A 13,081-nucleotide genomic window follows, 5' to 3' on the forward strand; every position below is an offset into this window, starting at 1 on the left:
ACTTTAGTTTTATTCATGAGTACGGTTATTACCAGTGTATCGTTATGAGGTTGTATGACTACTTCTGCATCTTCATCATTGAAGGACAAAGTTCCTATGGGTGTGTAATCTTGAGTTCGAGATCGTTTTTCTCTCACAATTGATGTCTTAGTGCGTTTAAGCACTGGTCCATGAGAGGTATTGACTCCGCCGATGATCATGTGAATGACGTGTTGCGGTTCTTCTTGTTTGTTTTGCTTACCGAAATCCCTGTTTTTAAAATGGTTCTTCGCCCTATCGCTTAAAAATTCTCGAAGGTGCCCTTTGTTGAATAACCGGGCTACTTCCTCTCTTAGTTGCCTGCAATCTTCCGTTCTGTGGCCATGGGTGCCATGATATTCGCACATTTTATTGGGATTCCTCTAGGCAGGATCGGTCTGTATGGGTTGAGGCCATTTAGCATCTTTAATGCGTCCGATAGCCGAAACGATGGTGGATGCATCAATGCTGAAGTTATATTCCGATAACCGAGGTGCTTCCTTAGATCTGGCAGGCCTATCGAACCTACTAATGTTCATCAGTCCCCGGGACCCTTGACCACGATCACTTCTTTTATTATTTTTCCAGAGGTTATGTCTCGATTCATTGACTCTGTGGCTTCCGTTGTACGGTTGGTATCGATCCCCGATCAGACCTCGTTCTCGATCAGTATCCCTTCGAACAACGGGTTCAAACCCCAATTGATCATCTCCGACCCTAATTTTTGATTGGTACTGATTGTGCACGTCGGCCCACGTGATGGCTGGGTATTCGATCGGGCTATGCTTTACCGCCGTGAAGCCAACAAACTTCGTTCGTTCAAACCTTGAGTGAAAGCCTGAACAGCCCAATCGTCTGTGACTGGTGGCAAGTCCATTCGTTCCATTTGAAAATGAGATACAATCTCACTCAGCATCTCGTTATCCTTTTGTCTTACCTTGAAGAGGTCTGATTTCCTTGTTGTGACTTTTATGGCATCATCATGTGCTTTCACAAAAGAATCTGCTAACATGGCGAACGAGTCGATGGAATTTGGTTTGTAGGTTGTGATACCAAATCATTGCCCCCTTCGAGAGGGTCTCTCCGAATTTCTTTAACAACACAGATTCAATTTCTTCGTCTTCTAAATCATTTCCCTTGATGGCACATGTGTAAGAAGTGATGTGCTCGTTGGGATCGGTCATTCCGTTATATTTGGGAATTTCGGGCATACGGAATATTTTGGGGATTGGTTTCGGGGCTGCGCTCGAGGGAAAAAGTTTTTGCACGAATTGTTTTGAATCTAACCCTTTTATCATTGGCAGAGCTCCCAGGATCTGATCGACCCTAGAGTTATAAGTTTCTACTTTTTTATCATTGGCTTCGACTCGCTTTGTGAGTTCCTCGAGCAATTTAGCAATCTCGGGAGTAGTCCCCGATTCTTGCTCATTTGACTTCACTATGGCTGGCTCTGTTCTGTGGGTGATTTCTTGAGGTGGATTGGGCTCCGGCCTGCTTTGTAGCTGGGTCTGGCTCTGCAACTGAGTTATTGCTGCCTGTTGGGCTTGCAACATTTCGAAAATCATACGCAAGCTAACGCCGTTTTTTTCCGACATTATGGGTATCTCGAGCTGCAGACTGAGTGCCACCATGGATGCTATTCTCGGGTTCAGCATGTAGGTTCGGCTCAATGGCTACATGCAAATTGATATCTACTAGCGCTTCGATTCGAGCTCCAACGGCGTTTACAAGTGGCCTTTCGGTATTGGGTGTCAAGTTATTGTTCTCATCTTGAAGACCGGCTCCGTTGTCGATTGGTGAAGCCATTTGATTGGTAGTTATTTGTTGCTAATCCGAAATCCAAGATATTTTCGGAACCGAGCGCAAAACACAATAGTGTGTTTCTTCAGATTTGTATCAAATAACCACTGTTATCCCCCCACGGTGGGTGCCAAGCTGTTTACCCGAAAAACGGATAGAGTTGAATTTGTACGTAGTTCTAAGGATATATGGCGCAACTTAATACCAATTGTAAGGATAAATAGAAATATAAGTATGGATTGCAAAGAATGCAAAATAGATAATGTTGTAAAGAAGATAGATTTTAGGACTAAACAAGTGGAATCAATTTAAGAAGCTTGAAAGAATAACTTTTTACTATGGGAGAATATAGTGTTTTGATTGCAATGTAACCATGAAAACTTGTCTTTACAGAAATGATAATCATGCCCTTTATAGTAGAGGGATCTTGCTTTAAACATAATTAAAAATACTCAGTGGGAGACCCACGATAAATCAATTTTTTCACAATTCCTGCCAAGATTCTCTCCTCTAGTGGGATTGCAACGGCTTTTGTCTGTGAGCTCGATCTTGACTCGAGCTCTCGATCTTGGCTTGAGCTCGATTCTGACTCGAGCTCTCGAATTGATTCGGGGTCAATGTTGGTCGGTCCCTGGATCATAAGTTTGATAGCTTTACTTTGCATCATAGTTCGAGTTGGATCCGAGCTTGATAATGATATCGAACTCGACATTGATCGGCCCCTCGGATTCCAAGCTTGTTTGTACCATCTTCGGAACCCATCTCGAGGTCTCACTTCGATCGATTATCTTTCGAACTCGATCAAACGTACGAAGGCCGAAATCTATTTCGACCGTATACAAAATATAATCTAGTCATGGAAGATCAAAGTGTTACAATTATATTTTAGCGGGAAAAATAGGACAGAATCTGAAGAGAAGCTAAAAGATGATCCACTTTTGCCACTTCATGCAATTGACAACATGTTTGACTTGTGTTTGCCAAAAGGAGTGGATCATGATCATGAATGTTGCAACTCATGTACTACTGGAGGGTTAGGCTGTTACTAAATGAAATATAAGCTTTTCTTCTTCTGAAATTAACACGCAAAAGCAAGATTATATCTGTAACATCAGAGACAAAACATAGATAATGAGTTTACTTGGAAGTAAATAATACTCAAGGCTGATGGTGGTCTTTATATAGACATCGAAGACCATGTACAGTGCATACCTGCCCACTAACACAACAAATCCATTAAGTATAAAACTGGAAATAACTTGTGCTAGCTTTCACTGACCACTAAGAATAATACTGACATTATATGCTAAGAACCAGGTAACTAACTAAGTAACAAGAAAAAAACTAGACTAACAACTAAAGACCTAGCAATAAACTGAAAAGCAAAGAGCTGGAGTTGATTTTTTAACACTCCCCCTCAACTCGAGTTTCTTTCCTTTCTATGATGCTGAGTTGACGATAGAAATTTCTAATCGTAGTGCTGCTTAATCTTTTTGTGAGCACATCTACAACTTGATTTTCTGTTTTGATCACCTGCACCATTTCTACTGCTTCTTCAAAAACCTTTTCTCGAGGAAAATGGTAATGTAGCTCCACATACTTAGTGCTAGCATGAAACACTGGATTCCCCACCAAGCGTGTCGCCAAATAGTTGTCACAATACAAAAGAATGGCATACTTCATTGGCTGATGCAAATCCTTCAGTAATTGTATAAGCCAAGTGCTTTCTTGAGCTGCCATCGCCGCTACTCGGTATTTCTCTTCTGCCAATACAGTTTGTTGCCTCTTGCTACACTAAAAAATTTCTCCACGCCAGGTATCATGATCACATGCATAGTCAGCACCACAAAATCCATTACTTAATGATGTGGGATATATTTTCATGTGTTTCGATATTAATTTACTCGCATTTTTATCGCTTTTTGGTTATATTTGATATTGAATATGCCTAACTTAACTTGATTATAGAAATTTATATTTATGTGGGCGTTAATTGGAAGTGTACAATTGAAGATGAAAAACTGGATCAATATTGAGAAATAAGAGCACTAAGATAATTGGGAAGAAGAAAATATGTATCACCAGCTTGGAGCTCAATTCATACGTGAGCTTTGGGAGACAATTGATATTGAACATTAGTGGAGTAACATGGTAAAAAAAAGGCTGCCAAAGGACACAGGGTAAAAGTAAAATATGCATTTTAATATTACCTTTTAAGAAGACATAAGAAGCATCACATCAACGAAACAAAGCAGCAGTCAGGCGACGCGAACCACTATTCTCGCGTTTAAGCTCGCGACGTGAGTTCCGACGCGAGGTGCTTCGCGCGTTAAGCGTGGCGACGTGCGGTGTCCGGATTTCGAGACTATTTTGTTTTCTTTTTTATTTTGGATTTGATTATCTCGTCTAGACTTTTCCTACACCTATAAATATTCATTAAACACAATTTGTATACAACTTGTGACCAAGGGAGAGCACCGAACCGTTGTGGAGGCTGGGTTTTATCTTTTCTTCCACCAAACTTAGTAATTTTTATGTTTCTTTGGATGATTTGTTGTTTGGCTACCATGTCTATATGGAGCTAAACTTCACGTTCTAGGGTGGTGGTTCTTTCATGAGTATTGTTATTCGGATATTGATTTTGATTTTTTGATTTAACGAATTGGTTTATTTATTCAATCTTGCACTTAATTATTTGATTGCTTGATCACGAATTGAATATTATCTATGAATCTAGAATTGAACTCGAAACTGAAAATTCTAGATTGCACATAGGATTGCGTAAAGCAAATTCTTGAACTCGGGTATCGGGAAATGTATTCGCGATTAGGATAGACATATGCCAATTGCCTTGATTGGTTATTATACGGAAATTACGAATGCATTCTTATTGATTCTAATTCTATAGACATATAGGCATTAGGTTGACCTCGATAGATTATTATGAGCAATATTAACCCCATCAACCAACAAACTGGATAAGTTAATTAGTCAATTCAAGTGAAAAATACAGTAGGATTGTTAGAAAGGCCATAATTCTAGATCGTTTTCATTACATTGATAACATAAAATTCTGCTCTTCTTTTGTTCAGAGTTTACTATTTATTTTTCTTTATTTTAATTAGATTAGAGTCAAATACTTCTAGGTTTAATTCATGTTTAGATAATTAGGATAGTGTAATTTAGTTAATAGTTGATAACAAGTCCTTGTGGGTTCGACATTCGACTTCTAGTCACTTTATTACTTGACGACCGCGTATGCTTGCGTGTGCGTTTGGCCGTAATATGTTTTTGCCGAAAACTTATTGCAGCCAAACGCACACGCAAGTATACACGGTCGTCAAGTAATAAAGTGACTAGAAATAGGATGTCGAATCTATGAGGACTTGTGTAATGACCCGACCGGTTATTTTGTGCAATTGCACCATGTTTCCCCTATTGGTACTTCAAACATGGGTGTTTATGGTTTTATGACTAACAGGGTTGAATTGGACCCTTTGGCTCTTGGCTTAGAAGCCTAAGTTGATTATATTGACCAATGTTTGACTTTTCTGAAAACAAACCTCGAACGGTATTTTGATGGCTCTGATAGCTTTTTATTGTGATTTTGGACTAGGGCCTATGCCCGAAATCGAATTCAGGAGTCAGTAGGTTGATTTTTATTATTTTGCCAAAAATTGGCAATTTGAGGTTTAGAAGTTTGACCGTAGGTTGACTTTTGACTATTGGGTTCGGAATAAGATCTTGGGACTTTGAATAGGTCTGTTATGATATTTAGAACTTGTCTTCAAAATTTGGTATCATTTGGAGTTGATTTGATAGAATTCGGATGCCTAGTTGTAATTCTGGAAGTTCATGAACTTTAGTTTGAAATTCATGCATTTTGGTATCTGATTCGTAGTTTTTAAATATTATTTTCGTATTTTGATCACGCGAACGAGTTCGTATGATATTTTTAGACTTGTGTAAATTTTTGATTTGGAGCCCCGATGGCTAGGATCAGTTTCCGACGTGTCTCGGAATGGTTTGAAATGAAAATAGAATTGTTGGTGTGCAGGTGCTCTGTTGTTGCATTTGCGAGGACCAGTCTCGCAATTGAGAAGGTGACAGGGGTTGGTCTGATGTCGCAATTGCGACTTACCCCTTCACATTTGCGAAGTCAGCAGGCCCGGGGCTTGTCCACTTGGTTGATTTTGCGAAGGTGTCCAGCTTTGCAATTGCGAAGTTTTTGTCACAACTACGACATTTGTTGAGGCTGTCAAGGTTCGCAAATGCCATCCCTGGTCCGCAATTGCGAGGGTTCGCAAATGCAAACTCTGTGTCATAAATGTGACATCTGCAGCTGGACATAAGGACGGAAAGGCAGGGATTTAGTCTTATTTCTCATATTTTAGAACCCTAGACTCGGTAGGAGGCGATTTGGAGAAGGAATGTTTATATACAAACATTGGGTAAGTGATTCTAATCAATTTTCAATTATATTTCATGAATATATCTTAGATTTAACATCAAATTCATGTGAATCAAAGAGGGAAAATTGGGATATTTTGTCAAGTTTTTAAAAAAAATCAGAATTTGAGGTTTGAGAGTCGGTTTTGACTCGAATTTTGAAACTAATCACATATATGAACTCGTGGGGTTATGTGTAGTCAGAATCTAACCTTGGACCCGGCTTTCGACCGGGCGAGCTCGTGGTTGACTTTTGTTGACTTTTTAGAAAAAGAGTAAAGATCATAACTTTATCTATTGTAATTGTTTTTCTTGCATTGTTTGATGCTATTAAGTCAATCTTGGTTAGATTTGAGTCGTGTGGAGGCAAATTTTAGGGAAAAAACTATTTCTGAGGATTGAGTTGGCCAACTTAAGCAAAGTATCTTGCCTAAATTTGTGTGGGGGAAACTACCCCTTAGGATTTGGGATTGATTGTACTATTTATATTATGTGAAAGCCGTATACGCAAGGTAACGAGTGGGTACTGTAATGACCCGACCAGTCATTTTGAGTATTACAACCCCGTTCCCCCATTTACTGCTTATCTTGTGTTCAATTATAATTATGTGACTTACCGGGGAGGTTTCAGAATGAATTGGAACACTTAGTTCCAAGATTTAAAGTATAAGTTGAAATAGTTGACCGGATGTTGACTTATGTGTAAACGACCCCGGAATAGATATTTGATAATTTCAATAGCTCTGTATGATGATATTGGACTTAGGACTGTGTCCGAATAATTATTTAGAACTCCGTAGTTAAATTAGGCTTGAAATAATTAAAATAGAAAATTGAAAGTTTGGAAGTTTGATCGGGGGTTGACTTTTTAATATCGGGGTCAAAATCTAATTTTGGAAATTGGAATAGGTACGTTATGTCGTTTATGACTTATGTGCAAAATTTGAGGTCAATCGGACTTGATTTGATAGGTTTCGGCACATAATGTAGAAGTTGGAATTTGTTAGTTTTCATTAGGCTTGAATTGGGATGTGATTCGTGGTTTTACCATTGTTTAATGTGATTTGAAGTCTTGACTAAGTTCATATGATATTTTAGGACTCGTTGGTATATTTGGTTGAGGTCCCGGGGGCCTCGGGTGATTTTCGGATGGTTAACGGATTAAATTTCGACTTAGAGGAAATCTGAAAATTTTGCCTTCTAGTGCAATCGCACCTGTGAACAACTAATTTTTGATCACACTCAAATTCTATACTATTTTAGTGTAAATATGTATTTTATGTCTAATCTTGATATTTTAAATATTTATCTCACTTTTAGTAGAGTTTATAAAAACTACAAAAATATTCACACTTTTAAAATACATATTTTATTTCTATTTGTAAAGAGAAAAAAACTACTTGGTTTCATATAATTAGAATTTTAATAAGTAAGCTATAGTATCTTTCTTAGTATAATTTAAACGACAATGTAAATATTTAGTTTTCTTATGTATATAATATTTAAATTTAAAAGTAGCTGACTAATATTTTTAACTATGCAATTTACTTTCTCTAAAAAAAAAAAATTAATTAAAAAAAAAAAGAAGAAATAAAAGTTAATTTATTAAAAAAAAAAAAAGGGCAACTAACAAAAAGAAGAAAAAAAATAAAAATAAAATAAACAATACAAAAGATCTCTTCTAATCTTAGTAAGCTGCCTATACAACCATAATCCTCATTTTTTCAAACTCCCCACGTCTCACTCCTCACGTCCCAACTATCCCCTCAATCTAATCCATGATCATACACACATACGAGTAGGACTTTAGAATTTTTTATATAAATAGCACACACTTGCACTTGCTTAAGGGGAGATCTTTGAATAAGAAAAATAACGTGAAAAGTGAGAGGAAGAAACAAAGAAGATTCAAAAACAAAAGGAAAGAGAGTTTTTCTAGATAAAAGTTTGAGAGATTCTCGTGTGATTAAGAGGTCGAGTTTCCGTTCGTTGCTTCAAGTTCGACATTGCTGCTACTTTATCCGGCATGGGTTTCTGCATTGGATTGGAGTTTGTACTGGTTCTTTTTCTTGTATTACTGGAATTCTTTTGCTAAGGTTTGGATTTTATCCTTCTTCACTGTTATTTCTTAGTTTTCTTTGAATAAATTCAGAGCATTAGGATTTGGTTCCTTTTATTAGTAATTTATTTCCTTAATCCGTCATTTTTCTTTTTGAGCATATGTTTCTGGATAATTGTTATCATTTAGTTTATTTAGTGAAAGACTAAAAAGAGAGAATTCATAAGAGATTAAGGTTAAAATGACTATGGTGATGCTATAAATGTTTTTCTAGTGTTAATTTAGCGGTCAGTTAAGTTTGCACAAAATTGTTCTATGAGGTTCATTAGAAACGAGTTAATTTTTCCAGTCATTCTTGTGAATAGACCATAAATTATAATAAATTTTTCCTTATAAGATTCTAGTAAGTTTCTTATATATAAAGAAAACTTTTTCTTCTTTGAATAAATGTTTATAACTGTTAACTACTTGGACATGAAAACTAAAGTTTCAGGTATTAATTTTAGTAGGAATTCCTTAAAAAAAAAATGTTAATTGTATTAATTTCTTTATACCTTAACTCCACTGTAAGTTATTTTAGTATTATGAATAGCTATTTTAAATTAGTCTACAGATATAGATTTCTTCTTTGTTTCACTGTTGAAGAATAAATTGGATTCATGAGTTTTATCTTCATTTCATGAACTTTATTTGAATAATTTTTTGTTGTTGTTGTTTTTTTTTTGGTTTATTATCATAAGTATTTTTCTTGGTAAATTAATCGGATATTTCATATTAAACTGTTGAGTATATTTCTTTCACATTCTCACCGAGAATAGATTCAAGGGAGAATATAACTAATTGGGTCTAGACACATTGTAAGGCCTATTAATAGATAAATAGGGGTTGCAAATAATAAAGTGTTATTAATTGTGTACACGTACGCGTGACATGATTCATGACGCACCAAATAAAACGAATACACGTACGCGTGATTCGTTTCAAAATAATTGCATAATTACGAATAATCAAGCAATTAAAAATGATAAAAAGATAAATGTACATAGGTTCTAAAATGAATAATTAAATAATTTAATTAAGCCATGTATGATTAAAGCGACCGTGCTAAAATCATGAAATTCGAGAGTGCCTCACACCTTCTCTCGGGTTAACAGAATTCCTTACCCGGTCTTCTGTGTTCGCGGACCGTAAAACAGAGTCAAATTTCCTCGATTTGTGGTTTAAAATAAACCGGTGACTTGGGACATCAAATTTTATCCCAAGTGGCGACTCTTTAAAATATATTAAATTTTATTTTTGATTAATGTCACTTAAATTGGAAAAACTTCCTATCCCCTAGGGGAAAAGGGGAGGTGTGACAGCTCTGACGACTCTGCTGGGGAGAAGAACCTAAAACTTCTGGTTCGGGGTTCAGAATTCGAGCTTATAAGATGATTTATACTTGGCTTTATTGATTTGATGTTATTAATGTATTTTTGGGTCTAATGTGTCACTTATTTACCGCTTTGATATTATTTGAACTGTATTAAATTGTCTTCTTACGCCTCCCTTCTGAGTCTTCTGAATTTATGGTGCACACGTGCGCGTGGCCCACTTTTCTGTTAGAAGTCATACCAATTAGAACGAGGCTGGGTCAGTAACTAGGCCGGGTAGACTTTCGTGCTCCCGGTACATTACCCCCACCTCGGCTCGAGCTGTCCGCTTGGGTAAGCCAGGTCTAAAACACTCCCCTTAGGATTTAAACCTAGAATAACATAGCCTCATGCCGGATCCCTAGTAGGAACGTTTGTTTGCATCATGTGCATTTGACTTTGGGGACTCAACACAGGGGTTGGGTCCGTCTAGGACAGGTGTACCCAAAATTACAAGACCATCCTGATGCATCTTATGTGCTACTTGTGCATTATGTTTGATTTGGCTTGTGCATGTTGACCGATTTCTAAAATAAAATAAAAATATAAAAATATTGAGGGAAAACCAGAAAGAAGAAAATATGAGGGAGAAAATTTACCTGATTTTCGAAAATTTCAGTATTTACCCCAAAAAAAAAAAGCCTGAATTTTTCAAAAAAAAAAAGTGTCATCCTATTCCTGAAATTTTTACGAACTACGCGGGTCTGATTCTCACCGGATGTGAGATACGTAGGCAACCTTCATAGGGTTCGGCCCCATTTTTATAAAATAACTAAAAAAAAAAAAGAAATGTGTCTAGTGTTTTTTTTTTAATCAAAAAAATAAATAAACAGACCCATCTTCGGTTAATCCCAAATCGTTCCTGTTAGAATAGCCTTAGAACATCTTCAAAATTGTTGAAGGGCTGTTCTCGCAAGAACGGACGTGTCTGTCAATTGGGAATCACTTTGACCATAATGCCCTTCCCCCGACCCTAAAGCTATCCTTGAAAGTAAGAAGGGGCCATAGTTGCAAAAATAGTCACCCTTTCTTCGGTCACAATTGCAAAAATAGCCCCCCTTCTCGTTGATTTTTCTTAAAATTGAGTTATTTAGAAAAGATTGTTTGCAAACTGAGTGCATTGGTTCTGTCTCTTGAGACTAGTGTCAACCGTAACCTTAACCACCCACAGGTACAAAATGAGCACTGTCTAGAACACACCGTTCACAGTTGTAGACGAGGCTCCACTTCAGCTTCAGATGTGGTGGTATGATTTACGAGAAGATGGTCAGAAATGGGTCACCAAGCACCTGGGAGCCCTCACAGATATTATGAAAATTAAACCACGGGACGATTTGATTGAGGCACTAGTGACTTTTTGGGACCCTGCTCACAATGTTTTTCGCTTCTCCGATTTAGAGCTAACTCCCACTTTAGAAGAGATAGCTGGATATTCCGGGTTTGGCAGGGATTTGAGAAACCAGGAGCTCATATTCCCGAGGGCTCTTTCTGTACACCGATTCTTCGATCTTCTGAACATCAGTAAGCAAATTAGAAAGACCAACGTAGTCGAAGGGTGTTGTTCTTTCTACTTCCTGTACTCTAGGTTCGGGCAGCCAAATGGGTTTGAAATGCATGAAAAGGGTCTTAACAACAAGCAGAACAAAGACACATGGCATATTCATCGTCGCTTCGCCTTCATAATGGTGTTTCTGGGAATTATGGTCTTCCCAAACAAGGAGCGGACAATTGATACCCGCATAGCCAGGGTTGTACAAGTCCTCACTACCAAAGAACATCACACTCTTGCCCCGATCATTCTATCAGACATTTATCGGGCGTTAACTTTGTGCAAGTCTGGGGCAAAATTCTTCGAAGGGTGCAATATTTTGTTACAAATGTGGTTGATTGAGCATCTCCGACATCACCCCAAGTTCATGAGCTATGGTCCGAGCAAGGACAATTTCATTGATAGTTACGAAGAAAGAGTAAAAGATTACAACTCTCCAGAAGGGGTGGAAGCCTGGATATCCCACCTAAGATCTTTAAATGCAAGTCAAATTGAGTGGACTTTGGGATGTCTCCCGCTAAGAGAGGTGATACACATGTCTGCCCTAAAAAGTCATTTGCTGTTGTTGGGTTTGAGAAGTGTCTAGCCATATATGCCACACAGAGTTCTAAGACAGCTAGGAAGGTACCAAGTAGTACCTAAAGATGAAGATTTGAGTGTGCAAGTTATTGAGCTACACCCCGAAGCCCCACTCCCCGAAGCTTTAATCCAGCAAATTTGGAATGGTTGTCGCTACTTGAAAGATGATACTCAGGTGCCAGATCCTACGAGAGGTGAGGTAGATCCGAGTTATGCTATATGGTTTGGGAAGAGGTCTCGCGTGGATGATGTGCCAGAGCCCAAAAGGCCCACAAAAAGACCGCATGTTCAAGCCTTTGATGATAAAATCCAATAACGGTTGGCCTGGGGTGAACGGGAAAAGGGATACAAAACAACTATTCATGCCTTAGAAGAAAGGCTGAGAAACCTCAATTTTGAGAAAGACTTGCAAGAACAAGAAGCCGAAGGGGAAAAGAAGAGTCTGATCCACAAAAATGAAGCCCTTCGTGCTCAACTTCAACAGATGAAGAAAGCCTCTGAAGTGCCAGTGAGAAGTTGGAAAGACCAGAGAACCATTGCCAATCTGATGGAAAAGGTGCAAGATTATGATTCCCTCTTGGCAAAGACTGAAAAGGCGTTGGTCAAAGCCAAGGAAAAGTGAAGCTCAGCTCCATGCACAGTTGGAAGAAATGAGAAGGTACAATAGAGAATACCAGCATGCAGATTTTGATAGGGAGATGGCTCAGGCGAGACTCGAGCAGGCTAGACTTCGGGCTCAGTTAGAGTCAGCCTTAGATCGTGAGGGACACATAAGGGAGATAGCCACCACTCGCCAGCAGCAGTTACAAGATCGAGACCAGAATTTCTAGTACTTCAAAGAGCAAGTCCATAATTTGGCTGTTTATACCGCTCAAAGTTATGTGAACTGCCAAGGGATGGATTATGAGAAGTTTTTGGAGCATGCACCTATTTTTGCCCGTCATCTTGCAGCAGAGTTAGAAAGGATGTACCGTACATTAGGGGGTCAACCAGGGCAAGCCCCACCATGAGCAGATGTTCCAGTGTTTGAAAGCAAGAAGATTGGGGAGTTGAATTATAGTCGTAGTTGTTAGAACTTTTTTGATGTAGTAGTTATGTTTTAGTTTGAGTCATTGTTGAATCTTTAAAATTGTTGTCTTTTAGTCTTATCAGAGTTTGGTAAGTCATTTTCAATGTAATGTCCTTTCTATTATTGTATTATTTCGTTTTGTTAAA

General features: G+C 37.9%; 1 pseudogene; it reads left to right on the forward strand.

The window, feature by feature from the left end:
- The first annotated feature begins 10,916 nt into the window (after positions 1–10,916).
- LOC138892695 (uncharacterized) lies at positions 10,917–12,488 on the forward strand (annotated as a pseudogene).
- The last annotated feature ends 593 nt before the right edge of the window (positions 12,489–13,081 follow it).

Source organism: Nicotiana tomentosiformis, chromosome 5, assembly GCF_000390325.3.
Source record: "Nicotiana tomentosiformis chromosome 5, ASM39032v3, whole genome shotgun sequence".
NCBI classification, from domain to species: domain Eukaryota; kingdom Viridiplantae; phylum Streptophyta; class Magnoliopsida; order Solanales; family Solanaceae; genus Nicotiana; species Nicotiana tomentosiformis.